General features: G+C 37.8%; 1 protein-coding gene across 7 annotated transcripts in view; it reads right to left on the bottom strand.

Moving 5' to 3' along the window:
- GRIA1 (glutamate ionotropic receptor AMPA type subunit 1) overlaps positions 1-17611 on the bottom strand; it is a 269419-nt gene that overhangs the window by 248115 nt on the left and 3693 nt on the right. The window lies entirely within an intron of this gene.

A 17611-nucleotide genomic window follows, 5' to 3' on the forward strand; every position in this document is an offset into this window, starting at 1 on the left:
AGGCTGTGACATCTGAAAACACTCTCAGGTTAATAATGTCAACAAAGTTATTCAAGTTAATGAAACAAATGAATAAAAATTGAGTAACTTCTACTTCTCATGTACTAAGTGGCTTTGCATGAATGAATAGAGACTATGTGCTCAGTTTGAATGGAAACAGAACTTACTATACCTTTAAATATCTCTGTTCCCAATGATGAACTGATTCCATGCATTTGAATTACATAGTTACATATTTGGACTGCGTATATTTAAAACGGGCAACACTTTGTATTGAATGTTATGAATCTTTATGTTATAGACCTGGGGTAGGGAACCTGCGGCTCTCCAGATGTTCAGGAACTACAATTCCCATCAGCCTCTGTCAGCATGGCCAATTGGCCATGCTGGTAGGGGCTGATGGGAATTGTAGTTCCTGAACATCTGGAGAGCCGCAGGTTCCCTACCCCTGTTATAGACCAATGAATAAGAATTTAAGTATATTATATATACAATAAGAATATTGACTTAAGATCAGAATAAGCATTAAAATACATAGTTGATGTGTTTATTTGGAGTGTACCTGAATTCATTGCCCTTTTGCTTTTGAGGGCTGTGCATTTTTGATACTGCAGTACTTACACAGCACTCTAGTTTTTGTTTACTACAAGTCCCCCATAAAGAGCCTAGTTTAATTTCCTATCACTCCACTTTCGACTGCACAACTGGTGCTATATTTCTCCTTACTTGGTCATTCTAACAGACTTCTTATTAGTTCAATGTTAACATGTAGCATATTGTATCTTAAAAACTGATCACACCTACTATAATCATTATTCCACCTGTTCAATTCCCTCCACCTACTATCTATAACTTACAATGAGACTCTAATTTTGGTGACAGGATTTCCCAGTGTAATGGCAATCCTGAACTTTGTGGAAGTGATTTGAATTCTGCCTGTATTTTGGCATATATCCCCCCGTGGTGTGTACACACATGTTCAATTCTATTTGATTTAGCTACAGGTAACCAGACACCATGGGTATGCTTCCTATGTTTCATTAACCCATGCAGTTGAATCTTAGAACAAATTGTTTCCAATTTTCTTTACTTCCTTATACAGAATGCAGAAGCACTCAGGCCCCTTTCACACAGCAAATGTATAGTGGGTTGCAGTCAGGATAAAGTAACCCACTTTCCTGTTTTTGTGTTTGCATGCATCTGTGCAGGCAGCAATTGGAGCCCACGGAAACAATGCAGGTTGCTGCCGCACCTTTGCATGTCTATTTTCTGCACCTTTGTGTGTCTATTTTTTAATTCACCTGCCACCAATGTGAAACTACGCAGGCACACACAAATGAACCCTCACAGCCATGTTGACATCTCATGATGCCATGGAATGACCCTTTGCACCTGTGTGGTTATACAAATGTAAGCCAGGAAATTTTTTTTAAAGGAAAGCACAGCTGAATAAAGTGCCTCCTCCCTGGCCGTTTGCTTGCAAGTAGTTGCAACCTGAGATTTTTAAAAAGACTCATGGATATTGCGATTCTCAAAAAAAAAAGCCCAGTTTGGGGGAAATAACACAGGGCAGACTCACTTTAGGGGTGGGATCCATGTGAAGTTCCCCCCAAATCAGGTTTTTTACCACCCTTAACCCGTATTTATTGGCCCATGCAGAATGGCCTTCAGTGCCAGCCTCCTGATAATAAATTAGTTGTCAGTACAGATAGTGGAGGCTCATTCCATTTGCAATATGAATATCTCACAAATGCTTCTCATTTTCATAATTTAACAAAAAAAAGTATTTCTCATAATTCAAACTTATTCAGCTCAAAAGGGTGAATAAGTGACAAGCTACTGAAATGTATTAGAGAAGGCAATATTGTCATTAATGTAACATTCAGTTGATAGAACTCAGTAAATATAATGGATTATTTTTAACAAAGAAAACTGATATAAGTGTTTAAGGCAAGAGACAATGTTCATACAGAATTTTTTTAAATTAATAATGGACTAAAGGTCAAAGCAACAGTTAACATCCTATGAATATATGGACTATTTCATCATGAACAAATATGCTATAATTTCACACCTGATTGATTTATATTTACAATGGATTGTCAAAAGAATAAAAGAGAAAGTTTGATGCATAATAAAGTACCACCAAAAATTGTACCACAAAAGTAGGTACAATAATTGGAAAAGTACTGTAGCTTAGTGGAAGAACATTTAATTTGTATGCAAAAAGTCTTGGGTTCAGACCCTGGCATCTCCAGTGAAAGGATCTCAGGTAGCAGGTATTGGGAAAGGTATTTCTGTACCTGAGATACAGAAGAGATACACACAATCAGACAATATGGACCAAGATGGTCTGATTTTGTGTTAGACAAATTTATAGACTTGTGTGTTCCAAGGAAGAATTAAAGGAGAATAATGGTTATGTATGTTGATGAGAGGGATAATTGCAACATTTACTTTAGGTTAATCTATTCCTTCCGTCAAGACAGTTGATAGTATAACTAGCAGCCATTCTTTTTAAAGTATCCAACAGTATCTACCATATTAAAATGTCCCACAATATTTCTAAAACCTATTGCTTGCTTCTTATCAGCCATTCAAAATATTTCCTAGTTTGAGGTTTGTGGCTTGTCTTGTATAAAAATGTATTGCGAAATTCATATGTTCTCCTAAGTTCGCCTGAAACTAATGTGGTATACTGTTCTCCTGATTATGGTATTTGTGTATAATAAAAGAGAGGGTAGTTCATCTTTTTTATGAACAAGGACATTTTTTCAGTACTCAAGGGAATGCTAAACTCTGATCCATGAAGTTTATCTTCAAATTTCTCTGCACATTTTGACTCAGGTGTGTACACCACAGATTAAACATGCAGAAAAAATTGCTCACCATTTTATTCTTTCAGCCAATGGATTTCACAAAGTTCTCAGAATGCATTAGGAAGTTAACAAGCATGCTGTAGGCAATTAGGCATAGTTTCGCATTTGTTATTACTTGCGTTTATGACTTTCGCTTTTGTTGACTCTTCGCTTTGTTCGCGTTCGCGTTCGCTTTTGTTCGCGTTCGTTTCGTCCGCTCACCGCTCGCCAGCAGTCTAAAAATAAGTCTTTTTATGAGTCAAAGAAAACTGAACAAACTACTTTCGAACTTACATTCCCATGTGCTGCCAGGGCAAAGAATGTAGACAAGGTATTTCCCCCCATGTTGCTCTAGTCATTTGATCAACTTCTACTAAAAATCCCATCATGCTATCAAATTAGATTCTGCTTCATATAATGGCACTTACCTACTCTACTAGCCTATCTGACTTCGTCACCTTATTGATGTTTCTGAATCAGTGTATGACCATATTGTTTTTTGTAACCATTATTAGCAGCAACAAGAAATGACTGACTGACTGACTGACTGACTGACTGACTGACTGACTGACTGACTGACTGATTGCCATCAAGTTACGGCTCATTTATGGAGATCCCATAAAGTTTTCAAGGCAAGAGATGTTAAGAGGTGATTTTCCATTTCCTGCCTTTTTCCATTTCCATTTCCTGTGTCATGATCCTAGACTTCCTTGGTGGTCTTCTATCCAAATAAAAGTCAGGGCTGACCCTGTTTAGCTTCCAAGATCTGACAAGATAAGGCTAGCCTGGGCTATCCCAGTCAGGGCTTGTAGTTGTAGTTTAAAATCAATGTTGTACCTGCTATTGTTTGACTTTTATTCCTCTTACTGAAAGATTCCCTACATGAACCACAGGATGAGTACAAGATAATATATACAATCTATTATGACCTTAAACAAAATTAAATTCATTACTCTTCTTTCACAGTTCTACTTACTTTATGCCTGTGCCTCATACTTTATGCACCAAAAAGGAAGACCAATTTGTGCAAACACATATCTTGAACACGTGAGGACACTTTGGTGTGTATCTAGAATTTCTACACATTCAGGTTTCCTTATTCTTTTAATGGAAAGAGTTGCTTCTTAAGAAGAGAATGGGAAGTGTTTTTTTAGTGGCGAAACTCTACTATCACTAAATTTCTTTTGTTTGTTTCAACAGGAGACCATTTATGTTTTGATCATTGCGTCTTATTTGACTTTGGCAACTCCTTACAATCCCTTCCAGTATTATTTCCCTTGCTCTTCCACCAGCACCAATCTATCCTCATAATCTATGAAGTCTTTTTCCGTATTCAAGATGCTTTACACACATTCTCTCAGAACTCTTTACAACAGGTCTAATAAATTAGACCATAATTAATATTCTAACATCCAGGTAGCAGAGACAAAATCAGAGAACGAGAGAGAGAAAAGACAGAGAGAAAGGCTTCTCTAAGGCTAAATGGTGAATTTATGACAGAAAAAAAGATTTCAAACAAAGATCTCCCAGACAACAAATCAGTCTTTTATCAGCACATATCACCTCCCTTCATTAGCACCAACATCACTAATAGCATCATTTTACTCCAGTACACTATAAAGGAAAGGCCTTGACCTGGATCAGTGGCATACCTAGGCAAACTGGAGCCCTGGGCAAAACCTGAGTTTGATGCCACCCTCCCCCACTGTGACCAAACAATGATTTTTTCCACCAGGTTGTTTCAAAGTCACCATGACATTATGGAACATGCCCCAACTCACAAATCTGAACACAGCAATGGGCCATGGCCATAGCAGAAATATTTTTTGAAAACATTTTCAAAATGCTTTCAAAATATTTTATTACTGCTATGAAAACATTTTATGGTGTTGTATCCAGTCCCCCCAATTGGGGGAAACAGCATCACTTTCAATGTTATTTAAACTGGGGACCCCAGATTCTCCCTTTAAGGTGGATTTAAAAGGAAAATCTGGGCTCCCTCATTTAAACAAGTGATGCTGGAATCCACCCCCAAAAGCATAATTTTCAATGGTGTTTAAACTAGGAGGCCCAGATTCTCCTTTTTAATCCACCTTAAAGGGAGAATCTGGGGTCCCCAGTTTAAACAACATTGAAAGTGATGCTATTTTGGGGTGGATTCTCCCCTACCCTGAAACAGAATCATTTTCAATGTTTAAACTGGGGACCTCAGATTCTCCCTTTAAATCCATGCCAAAGGGGGGGGGGGGTTAAAAGGAAAATCTGGGGAAATTTGGGGGTGCCTGTTGTCAGGGGTGCAATTGTTAAGATAGAAGCACCAAACTCTCAGGGTATCTTTAGGAGACTCTAAGAACATAAGAACATAAGAACAAGCCAGACCAAAGTCCATCTAGTCCAGCTCTCTGCTACTCGCAGTGGCCCACCAGGTGCCTTTGGGAGCTCACATGTAGGATGTGAACGCAATGGCCTTCTGCGGCTGTTGCTCCCGATCACCTGGTCTGTTAAGGCATTTGCAATCTCAGATCAAAGAGGATCAAGATTGGTAGCCATAAATCGACTTCTCCATAAAGCTGTCCAAGCCCCTTTTAAAGCTATCCAGGTTAGTGGCCATAATGATAATGATACCACCCATAATGATACCTCTCATAATGATACCACCCAAGTTTGGTGAAGTTTGGTTCATGGGGTTCAAAGTTATGGACCCTCAAAAGTGTAGCCCCCAACTTCTATTAGATCCCATTGGAAATAATGGGGGATAGGGCACCCTCTTTGGGAGTCCATAGCTTTGGACCCCCTAGACCAAACTTCACAAAACCTTGGTGGTATCAGTAAAAGACTTTCCTGATGATACCTCCCATGTTTGGTGAAGTTTTGTTCAGGGGATCCAAAGTTATGGACCCTCAAAAGTGTACCCCCCATCTCCTATTAGCTCCCATTGGAAACAATGGGGATGGGGCACCCCCTTTGGGAGTCCATAAGTTTGGACTCCCTGAACCAAACCTCACCAAACCTGGGTGATAGCATCAGGAGAGTCTCCAGAAACATCCCTGAAATTTTGGTGCTGCTAGACTAAAAACTGCACCTCCTGCAGGCCAAAAACAGAAAAATACATTGAAAATACAAAAAAATCCCACAAACGAACCTGCATTTTTGGCGCCCACCACAAGGTGGCGCCCTGGGCAACTGCCCACTTTGCCCAATGGGAGGAACGCCTCTGACCTGGATAGTTCAGGATAGCTCAGTCTCATCAGATCTCAGAAATTAATAGTGGCAGAAACTAAGTAGTACTTGGATGGAATACCTCCAACGAATACCAGGATCATGATACAGGACAAGCAATGGCAAACCACCTCTTGCCTTGAAAAATCTACTGGGATGCTGTGTGTCAGCTGTGATTTGATGACCCTTTCTACTGCCACATAAGGAAAGATACATTTCTCAGTGCACTTTATTAATAGAGTGTCACCAAGAAAAGAAAATGATATCAGGCTGTGCCCTATGGAACTTGTAATCCATTTGTTGACAATAGGAAGGATAACTTGGGAAGGGAAGGCAGAGGCAAGAGGCAATGGACTTAGAAATGAATTACTCTACTTAGGGTGGAACTCTTAAAAGAACTTATTTGCAAGAAAGTATATGTTAACTGGCAAGCTTACACACTCTTACCTGGAAGTAAGTCCACTAAACAGTTGGTATTACTTCAGAGTAAACATGTATGGAGTTGGACTATAAAGACTTATGCTAAGTACTTCCCAGAAGAAAAAGGTTTTAAAAACACAGTTGATGTATTTCTATTTCTTAAAGCAATTAATTCATGCCACTGGTAAATTTTGGGTTCTTGCTCTTTCTTATATATACATTCAATTCTTTCCCACTCCTGAGACTTAATTTTATTTTTTCTAGTCAGAAGAATCACCTGGTGAAATTGGCAGCACCCACTGGGGAGGGGGGGTCTTCAAATGGCTATCAGCAAATTCAGCATTTCAAGCACAATCTTGATGTTTGATTCTACATCTTTTTAGTAGAATTAAAGCATTAATTGTTCTGGGGATACTTTCCTGATATGCAGAGATTAGACAGACAGACAGACAGACAGACAGACAGACAGACAGACAGACAGACAGACAGACAGACGGATGGATGACAGTGCAATTCTCCACAGTTACACTGTTTTAAGCCCATATACAATAAAAAGTCCAACTATTTAAAACTGCACTGTAACTCTAGGACCTTCAGCATGAACAGCATTCACTATATGAAAGGAATGTTATAATGTTTATTGCAATCCTGGACAAGTATGTGTAGGGAGCCTAGATACAGCTTAAGCTGTAACAGTTCTGAGCAATGGCTCCAGCTGAGATTCAAAACAGAGTTACTTGTTAAATTTGACTTATTAGGATTTGTAATTTATTGAAATCTAGTTAACAGGAAGGCTGTTGGCTATGCTCAAGACTGAAGGGGCAGACTATGATCTATGCATTCAACTATGCTAGGCAGGCTGTCGCATTTGAAGAATGACATCCTTTGTCATTCTTTAGTGCGTCTGGTTGTGGTTTCAAATCTATTACTTCTTTTAGTAGTTCATTGAATACATTAATAACTTTTGTACATAGAAATGTCCCTATCACTCCCCGTAGGCCAGGCCTACTTCTCATTTTCAGCTTATCCCAGCAGCCGTGGTCCTTTATAATACAGTAACATCAGGATGCTTCTCATTTGTGCTGTGATGATGCATCCCAGTGTCTTTGTTTTACTCAGCTGCTGTGGTTAGATAGATTTATCATTCCTCTTTCCAATAAAAATACATATATTTGCCTCTCCTCTTAGGAATCGGAATAATAAACCCATTGTGAGTGTGTAGAAGAAGAAGAAGAAGAAGAGTTTGGATTTATATCCCCCCTTTCTCTCCTGCAGGAGACTCAAAGGGGCTGACAATCTCCTTGCCCTTCCCCCCTCACAACAAACACCCTGTGAGGTGGGTGGGGCTGAGAGAGCTCCGAGAAGCTGTGACTAGCCCAAGGTCACCCAGCTGGCGTGTGTGGGAGTGTACAGGCTAATCTGAATTCCCCAGATAAGCCTCCACAGCTCAGGCGGCAGAGCGGGGAATCAAACCCGGTTCCTCCAGATTAGATACACGAGCTCTTAACCTCCTACGCCACTGCTGTGGTGTAAAAAAACCACAGGTATGATTTTGTATATGTAACTGTAATTAGAAAGGTATATGTAAAGAATCATGCAAATTCAAGGTTTGTAAAGTTAATCAATTATAAACAAAGCCCTATTTTTGGATTTCATACCCCCCTCCCCCAGCAACACACAGAGACTTGCAAACATGTATTTATTGCAAGCATCTTAATGGCCCACACAGTGGTGAACTGGAGCATGCATTAACAACACCTGCTATGGCTACTACCATCATGCATTGATGTTTCTAGCACTTACACTACAATAAGTCTCCATTTTGTTTTCATGATGCAACCACTTTTTATTTGTGTGACTGAGTACTTGAGACACAATTGTCACATTTACATGTCTAAAAGTAATGTATATTTTCATCTATTGGAAACAAGGACTATTAGCAAGATTGGTCCAAGGCCCTATTAAATTGCTTACCCATTTCTTACTAAAACACACTTAAAAATAGCAATTAATCAAAATGTTGAAACGTTGAGTATCTCAGATGACATACATGAAATAAAAACTTAATAGCATCTGAAATCTATACAAAAATCTACAGATAGTAACTTACAGTAATTGTATAGACAGCTAAGTCTCTGATTCAAACATTATGCAACATAGAAAAGGCCACTGAAAAAGACCCATAGCTCATCTAACCCTTATTCATTCAAATGAGAATCAACTCAATGCTTAATGTCCACTAAATCCATCAACTCATTTTTGAAGGGTATAAAAAACCTTCTTGGTATTTTTTTTCCTCCCAGGAGAAAAAGAAAAGCTTACAAAGACCATGTGGCGGCCTACTTTAATACCTGAGCTGCAGGAATCCTACCTATAGCCTATGGCTTTACCTGTTTAATTTATGTTTATGTAAACATTCCCAATTATATGCCTTGTACACTTTGAGCTATGTTTTACTGTGAGACTGCCTGGATTACTGTTTGCTGCTGTCCACTTTCAGTGGTGCTGATCCTTCCTAAAGAACTAACAGTTCCATAAATTCACAAGGTAACCTGAGGTGATATTGTCGATCAAACACTTTTGACCACTATTCTTGAGTTGGTTTCATCAATTAAGATTAATAGCCAGAAATATTGGAAGAGGACTTACACACGATATTCTCATCAACTTTGATCAGCAGTCCAGAGAATTGACCTGGAACTTTTAATTATATGAAACTAACATTGAATATCCATATGGTTTGTGACTGTAAAGTGATATCAAATCACAGTCAACTTATGGGAACTCCAGCAAGAGGTTTTCAAGGCAACTGATTAAGCAGAGGTGGTGTACCATTGCCTTCCTCTGGAAAGATCTCCCACCCAAACACTAATCCTGTTTAGCTTCTGATGAGATTGGGCTATAATATACCATTTCACACGTATCCACATTAATTTAACTATTTAGCATGGATACCTAGTTATGGATGATGAAGACAGATATATTCTGAAGTTTGGCAGAAGTGGTTTGAATGAATTCACTGCATTCTAAAATATGTATATTCAGAAAAAATGTGTTCAAATCATTTCCATAACTCTCAAAATGCCCGTCTGTTTTCATCCTTATTACTGCATTCAATCTGCTAGGCCTTCATTAGTTGAAATATACACATTTTACCTGTTCAAGTCCAATTGTTGAATTAACATTTATTCACCAAATTAAATAATGTGGCATGTACTGTGTATGACAACCACTCATAACTGACTAAACACTAACTTACTGAATTATTGAGCCAGGTATTAACTAATAAATTAATTAATCAATCAATTAATATGCTACCTTACCAACCAGTCAGTATTCCCAAGGTAGGGAACATAAAAGCATTAAAAAGCATTAAAACATTTGAACAATTAAAAACAAACTTTAAAATTAGAAAATAATTCAATAAAAACATATAAACAACACTATGTATGTTTTGTCTTATATAAAATACAATGGGATTTTTATATTGATGAAATAACTTTGAAAATTGCTTGAAAATTGCTGTCAGCCTCAATTATATGAAATAAGTTACAGTTCTCGATGTTCACTACCTGCTGCCCATTTAGCAATTGTACATCTTTCTCTCTAACAACTCCAAGATTCAAGTTGTTAAAGGATGGTCAGAGTTCTGTTCCTCCACTTGAGGATATCTGTCATCAGCTACATATTACTTATTGACCTTAAGACAGAAGTCTTTTTGCTCTACTACACGTTGTCAATAAGGGAAGGGGGGAGATTATATGTCAAAAGCACAGCCTGAGTAATTTATATGTGTCTTCTCTCCTGTTGTCACATTTTTTCAAAAAAATCAATCCAGTTTGTGGACTGTACATTCTACTTCCTTCTCTTGGGCTGCAGGTTTATGTTATGCAAGGATTTAAGTGTGAATTGGGGTTGTTTTCAGCAGCTCAGGATAAAAGGCACAGTGGGGAAAATTAGTAAGCAAAAATATCTTGCTGGAGGGATTGATTGGCAATGACATTTAAAGAGCAGAATAGAGGAAATCGAACAAAGGCAGCTGGTGTGAGGAATAATGACTGATACACTGAGCAAACAGAAAGAGGACTGCTGTGGTATGTAATGTGCTATATCATTTTGAGATGTGTTATGCTGAGAAGATGCTGGAATGCTAATGGTGAGACAAAAATCTATCTAAAACTCATTTAACTTCCTCAGGCAATTTGTTTCTTTAAAGAATACTTTTGTGGCCCTTTATCCTCGGAGGAATGGGAGATGGTCCTAGTTGGAGACAGAGATGTTATGTCAGAACAAGACAGGATATTTGGAGGGTCTACACAAAATGCCTTAAGAAATGTGCAAAATAGACCTTTCTCTTGCCCTCTGGTCAGCAGCTAAATTATAACATTGGATTTGTGGCACTGGTGAACAGATTTGCCCAATTAATTAATTGTTCTTGTTAAGTGGCCTATACTCTTTGTAATGGCAATACCAGTTCTGACATTATAAATGGAATGTGGAAACCTTTTGGCTGGTGCCTGGAGCCTGCAGTCTTCTCAGTCATCACATATAGCATTATTTTCTCATTTACACATCATACTTCTTCATTAAAGAAAGAAACCTGATAACTTTCAGCATTTACAAATTCCCCACTTGCTGTGTGGCATTGATAGAAATGGCAATATTCTGAAATTGACTTCATTATTCTGGCTGGTTTTGTACAAGTCTCATTACTTCTTATTGAATGCAACTGTTTCTGAGACTTTTCATTGTTGGATAGTCTATATTAATTTACATAGGTTTAATGCAGATACTAGAATTAACCAATGAAACAAAAGTACAGATTTAAGTCACCATACCAAAAAATCATACAATATTCTATTTCTTTATCATATGTGATTAACACATAATACTTGGAAAATACTGGTATACACATCTTATGTGCCTTTTGATAATTTTGAAATGCCTCTACAGATTATTCTAGAAAAAGATGGAGTGAAGAGTAATCAGTTGGAACTATGATCCAAATGTAGATGAGGTAAACTTGAAAGATTGTAATTTGCAAAACTACCTTTAGAAATGCTGCTTATCAAATGTGTAGCCATTCAAGTATGTACACCTTTTGCCACAAATCAATACCTTGATCCTTCCCTCTTCCCATAACTGAACTACAATTACCTTCACAGTACATAATATTTTCAGTTTCTCCCTGTACATCTTGTGCAGCTAAGTCTTAACCAAGTTGACTTGCTTGGAATTGTAGTTTTAAGTTCAGTTGACCCATTACATTTGATGCTTCTGTGTTAACTCTCCCCCCCCCCCGCCCCACAATAAAAAATTAATACCCTTAAAGGAGATAAGGGAAATTTTATGCATTCCTTGGCTATCTTGCATCATTGCCCATCTTCATTTTTGCAAATTAAAAGTTTTTTTCTCAACCACATTTTTGCAAATCAAAAGGTTTTTGTCAGCCAACAGCCCTTCAGCATCCTGCATTATCATGTCTAGTTTCTACCTATAAGCTGCTGTTTTTTCTCCTTTTTCAGAGGAGCCTTTTCATCATTAGAGAGGTAAAATCTAAATGTCATAAAACAAAGAGGACAAGTGAAGTATGTTAAGCTTTACTGAAAAGGATTTTTATATATATATATGGAACACCCAATACACTCCTAGGAATCCAAAGTAAGCTTTCTTGAGTTTCATGGCAAAAAAAATGGAAGTAATAAATAACATATACTTTTCAATAAGCACTAAGAAAAAGGTATAGTCAGGAAGACAGATTGAGGCTGAATGTTAGGCTAAAAGTTCTGACCCGTGTTATTAAACCAAGCCTGGCAACTAGCGGGAGGGTTTGGTTACAGGAATGTGGGGAGAATTCAGATACTTCAGCTTCATTGCTACATCACTTCCAGGGAAAACCCAGAAGTGATGGTGGGTTGGTCCAGGAATTGCTGGAAATTCAATAGGAACTATTGGTAGATCCTATACAAAATGACTCTTAAAGAAATTCTTAAGTTATAGAACAGGTGGAACTTGACTAAGAATTTATAAACAATCTCCTGTCTGCCTTTTAATTATATTTCTTAACAAAGCAATATAAATGAACAAGCATCATCCTTTATACAGGTTGCTCTGATTGCCAGCTACTGGCCAGACAGCAAAGCACATGCAGCCAATTAGCCATCATCTGTTGCGCAGCTTGGCACAAGTTACACAGTCACTTGAATTTTATGTATTTTGGATTTTGTATTCTAAAGACAGCTATATCCAACAGGGAGCTTCCCTCTAGAGGATCCTGCAGCAACTGCAATACACTACGCATATTTGTTTGTGTCATTATGGTTCCCCTTCTCTGTATATTATGGATATTTAATTTATGAGCATAAGATTTATGGAAGTGCTACCAAAAATCTGAGATTTATTGACATTTAGATCTCACTGCCAATCAATACAGTGGCCAGAGATATTGAATACAAAACCCAGGTATCTCAATTCACTCAATACATTTTAGAATATTTTATTTTCATGCTGCATCTCAAGGGAGGTGAACAGATCCAGTGTTCTATTATTATAATAACCAGATTCCACCTGATTGTAAATACTGAAGTTTGTTGGTGGAACTCATGTTGAACTTTCATTAAATGGCATGTAGAGTCCAGTACACTTTGGATGCAGCCCTGTACACAGATTGCCCATATCTAATAGATTTCCATGGCTTAATTGTATAAGATCGCATCCTATGGAAACAGGATTGCAGTTGCTTTTATGATGCTCCAGGGATAAATAAGCATAATACACAACATTTACATATATCTGCAACTGAACTCAAGGAAGTTTAATTACAAAACTGCATTTTAATTGATTACCAGTAGAATAAATTACAGCAGTGCCATTCTGAGAAATAGCGACCAATGTACGTTTACCAACAGAGAAGTTCTTTTCATTTCAACAAGAATAATGGCTTAATTGCAATATGTTTAGACGTGCAATTGAAAATATTACTGCGTGCCTATGACATCTTTCATCTGCAAGGTAGTTTTAAAACTGAAAAGCAGAGTAATAATGTGCTACAAAGAGAATAAAAGGAAGGTCTTAATGTGCTACAAAAAGAATAAAAGACAGGATTTACACTAATTCTTTTGTTAGCTCTGTTTGAATTACATTGTATTTGCAGTTGGACATCCTAGCCAATTTCACATTGAGAGAAGAATATATGTATACACAATCATCAAGTTCAAATTGAAAAAGGATTCAGAGACCTGATGCCTTGTGCAAAAAGAAGGCTGTCCATTCAGTAATCTCAACAATCTATACAATCAGTACACTGCAAGCAAACAGAAGATGCACTGCACTGGAGGCATTCAGACTAGAACTGCCTGTAAATTCGCCTCAAGTGAAATTTCAAAGCAAATTTTGAATCCTCCCCATATGTAAACATCTGAGGATTTCACAGAAGCAAAACATTTTCAATATGTCTTGAAACATTTGTTCAAATGGCTACTATCCCTGCTGTATATTCATTAGTTACAAATGGCTGAATAAGTCACACACTATAGGGAAAATCATGATCCTCCATCCTACTACCCATGTAGGCATATGGGCCAAATGTTAACATGCTCCTGTCTGTTTGCTGATGTCCAAAACTCTGATTAACTGCTGCTGTACCAGCACCATTTTATTCTGACAAAAGTTTTTCTCCCTAGCAATAGTGATGTTAAATAAGATTTGGCTATATGGGGAAGAATTTGGCTATTTAGGGAAGGATATAACCAAGGGTCAAGAAAAGTAATTCATAATGAGAACAATACTTATTATCTTTAGGGATTTCCGCCTCCAGGTTTGGACCTAGGGATCCCCCTCGAATTACAGCTCATCTCCAGATGACAGAGATTAGTTCACCCTCCAAATGGATGCTTTGGCAAACTCCATGACATTGTATCTCACTGCCCTCCTTAGGCTACATTCCCAAATCTTCAGGAGTTTCCCAACCTGGAACTGGAAACCCTACTCCTTATCCACCATTGGTGGATGGCGGTGGGTAGGAAGGGGATGAAACCTGGCAATCCTAATTATATTTATTCTATATTATCTATATATTCCCTCAATGAAATTCACACTTTGAATCTGACTATTAATATGTTGACTTCACAGCTGATAAAGCATGGAATCCCAGTTGGAAAAAGGAAAAGGTGCTGAAACTGCATTATTTTACAGCTGTGAAGGAATTAACTATGGAATGCTGCCACTGTTGCACCGATATCTGAGTGTGGGCTCCTTAAATGGGCATCAAGAAATGCTTAATCTCTGCAGTAAAAATTGAAATCCTGCCTCCAGTGTTGGGGAAATGCTTTTCTTTTTGGTTCAGTTTTGTTTGTTAGATACATCTTCATGCAAATTCACCTTATATGAATACGCCTTCATGTAAAAGCAGTATTATTTAAATCATGCGAACTTATAAGATACTGTTTTACATGGTGGTGGTAAAAAGTGCCATCAAGTCACAAACAACTTCTCACAGCCCCACTGGGTTTTCAAAGCAAGAGATGTTCAGTGGTGGCTTGCCATTGCCTTCCTCTGCATAACGATCCTGGTACTCATTCGTAGTCTCCCATCCAAAGGCCAGCCCTGCTTAGCTTCTGAGATCTGATGAGGTCAGATTTGCCTTGACCATCCAGGCCAGGGCACTGAAGTATACACTTGTAGAAGAATATCTAGACCACATCCATTGATGCAATATACATCCATAGATGTTGAATACTCATTTATTATTACATTTTAATCTCTCTCTTTGTCTAAGGAGCTCACAGCAGCACACCTAGTTTACTCCTCTTTAACCTCACAAAAGCCCTGTGAGATACATTAGAGGGTGTTTCTGCCCAGGGTCACCTGTGAGCTTCATGGCAGATGCTGTACAGAAAAATACATTGTGTTTATATATAATTTTTAACATGTGTTATTCATTGCTATGAAAATCAAATGATATTTTATGCATATAAATTATATAATTTAATATTGTATCCTTTAATATTTACTAACATGTATTGGTTTCTTTGTTTATTTACTATGGATCACTTCAGCTGTACATTACTTCCCGTTTTATTTCACCATAACCTGCTAGAGGGCAGCGGATGTCTTTTTACTTTGAGTTCTGCCAGTTGAACATTTGTGATTTCTTTTTTGAAACTCTTGCTACAAGCTAAATTGCCACACATGGGCAAAGAAAGCACACTGTCACAAGCTGGTTCCATATCACCATCCTTCAGTTCCATTTCATTGTCATCAGTCACTTTGAAGAACCATGAAAACATAATATTGGATTTGGAAACTTTCATTTCTTGTCAGTTGCAATAATTATAAGTGCTTATTGCCATATAGTTGCTAACAAGTGTGCCAGAATGAGCTCTTGCACGAGCTTTTGAAGGTTGTTGCTAACCAGAGAACCCTGTTTCAAAATTCTGAGAACTGAAGTAGATGTTATATCGGAAAACACTTGGTCTCATGTTTATTATGGTAAGGTGGGAACACACTCAGGGAAGGAGAAGACAGCAGAAGAATGGCTACCTCCTCCCATGATACTAACTGTTCCCTCAAGGGACTGTTTGTGTCTGCAAAAGTATTCCTTCTAGCTTTGGAGGAGAAAGAAAACTTCATCTGTGTTTGAAAGGGAGGCTGGAGATGAGGAAAGATTAAGCAATCATCCATTTCCTGCTTGTTGATTTTGCTTCCAGCTCCCATATTAATATTATGAGAGAAATCTAGGGTTAGGAACCCCTGTGCTGTCCTTGTAACAACCAACATGAGACTTCATGCACTTGTTCCTAGTACATAAACTGCTTGTTTTATTCATAAGTGTGTGTGTGGGGTGGGTGGGTGGTGGGAAACCTTGAGGACAAAAGTGATGTGTGGTACAAAAAAAATCAAAAGCATGTCCTGCATTATTGTAAATGAACCAAGTTTATGTGGTCATAGCACTGGTACCACATTTTGAAATAAAATAGCTCTGTGAAGAAATTGGAGTTCACATTCATTGCAAGTAAATGAAATATATATGAGTTTCTGTAGTGACTGAGATTTAGAAAGGGAGTGTAAGGAGACAGAGATTTTGGTTAGCATAGAGTTCTCGATTGATTGTGAGAGCTACAATTGTAGTTCCTCCATGACATGTTTTATCGGTGAAACATTAAAAGGAAAAAGGAAGCTCCACATTGCCTACAAGTAAAATAATGCATTTGATAGTTACAGAGAACAGGCTCTTGATTTAAGAAAAAAAAAGGAAAATAATCGCAGTTGAATGGTGAAGACTGACTTTCATGGGTCACCTAGGATAAAGTATTCTAGACAAGACCCAATGTAAACCTAGTGAAAATTGCTTTTTCGTTAGATCTCAGAGGGGAAGGGAGAAAGTTTGTTTCTGACCCACTCTAAGCCCTAGATAACTTTATTGTTATGAACACAATCTCAGTTTTGTTCTGATTACTTAAGGATAACTAGGAAAACAGAATTATACAATCACAGAACCAGGAAGCCCTGGGTCTATCAAACCAAAACCACCACTTTGCTCATTAATAATATTTGACCTTCTGATCTGTTCACATGACGGTGACCTCTGCTCACTTTGCCAACAAATTAGTAAAGTTTCAAAAAATCAACACAATCTTTTTTTAAGACAAAAGACTATTTAGAAACTTGTTGTCAGACAGGACATCCTCTTAACAGCGCCACTTTTTCTGGAAATAGCTATTTTTTCCAGTCTTTACAACATAGTATCCCTATGGAATTCGTCTGGTTTTGACTCTGCCCATACATCCAACAAGTCAAGTCTTTCTCTTTGCTAGACAACTGCAATGCAATTGTATGTGTCAAAGATGTTCATTTCTGATTTGTCCTCTGACCTAAAATCATACTCTTTTGAGTTTCTTGTATTCTACTGTCCACTTTATGCACAATTTGAATCTACTATTTGGAAACTGCATCAGTGACCTCTTAATGGAAACCACAGAATGAAAGCATTTCTACTTAGTCTTTTACCAATAATATGCCATAACATGAATGCTGAATCATGAGAAGGGAGGGGTAGATATCAGGCACAAAGTGGCAAAATAAGCTGAAGGCATTCCACTTTTAGATTGGTGTTT

The sequence above is a fragment of the Sphaerodactylus townsendi genome, linkage group LG03 (assembly GCF_021028975.2).
Source record: "Sphaerodactylus townsendi isolate TG3544 linkage group LG03, MPM_Stown_v2.3, whole genome shotgun sequence".
In the NCBI taxonomy this organism is placed as follows: domain Eukaryota; kingdom Metazoa; phylum Chordata; class Lepidosauria; order Squamata; family Sphaerodactylidae; genus Sphaerodactylus; species Sphaerodactylus townsendi.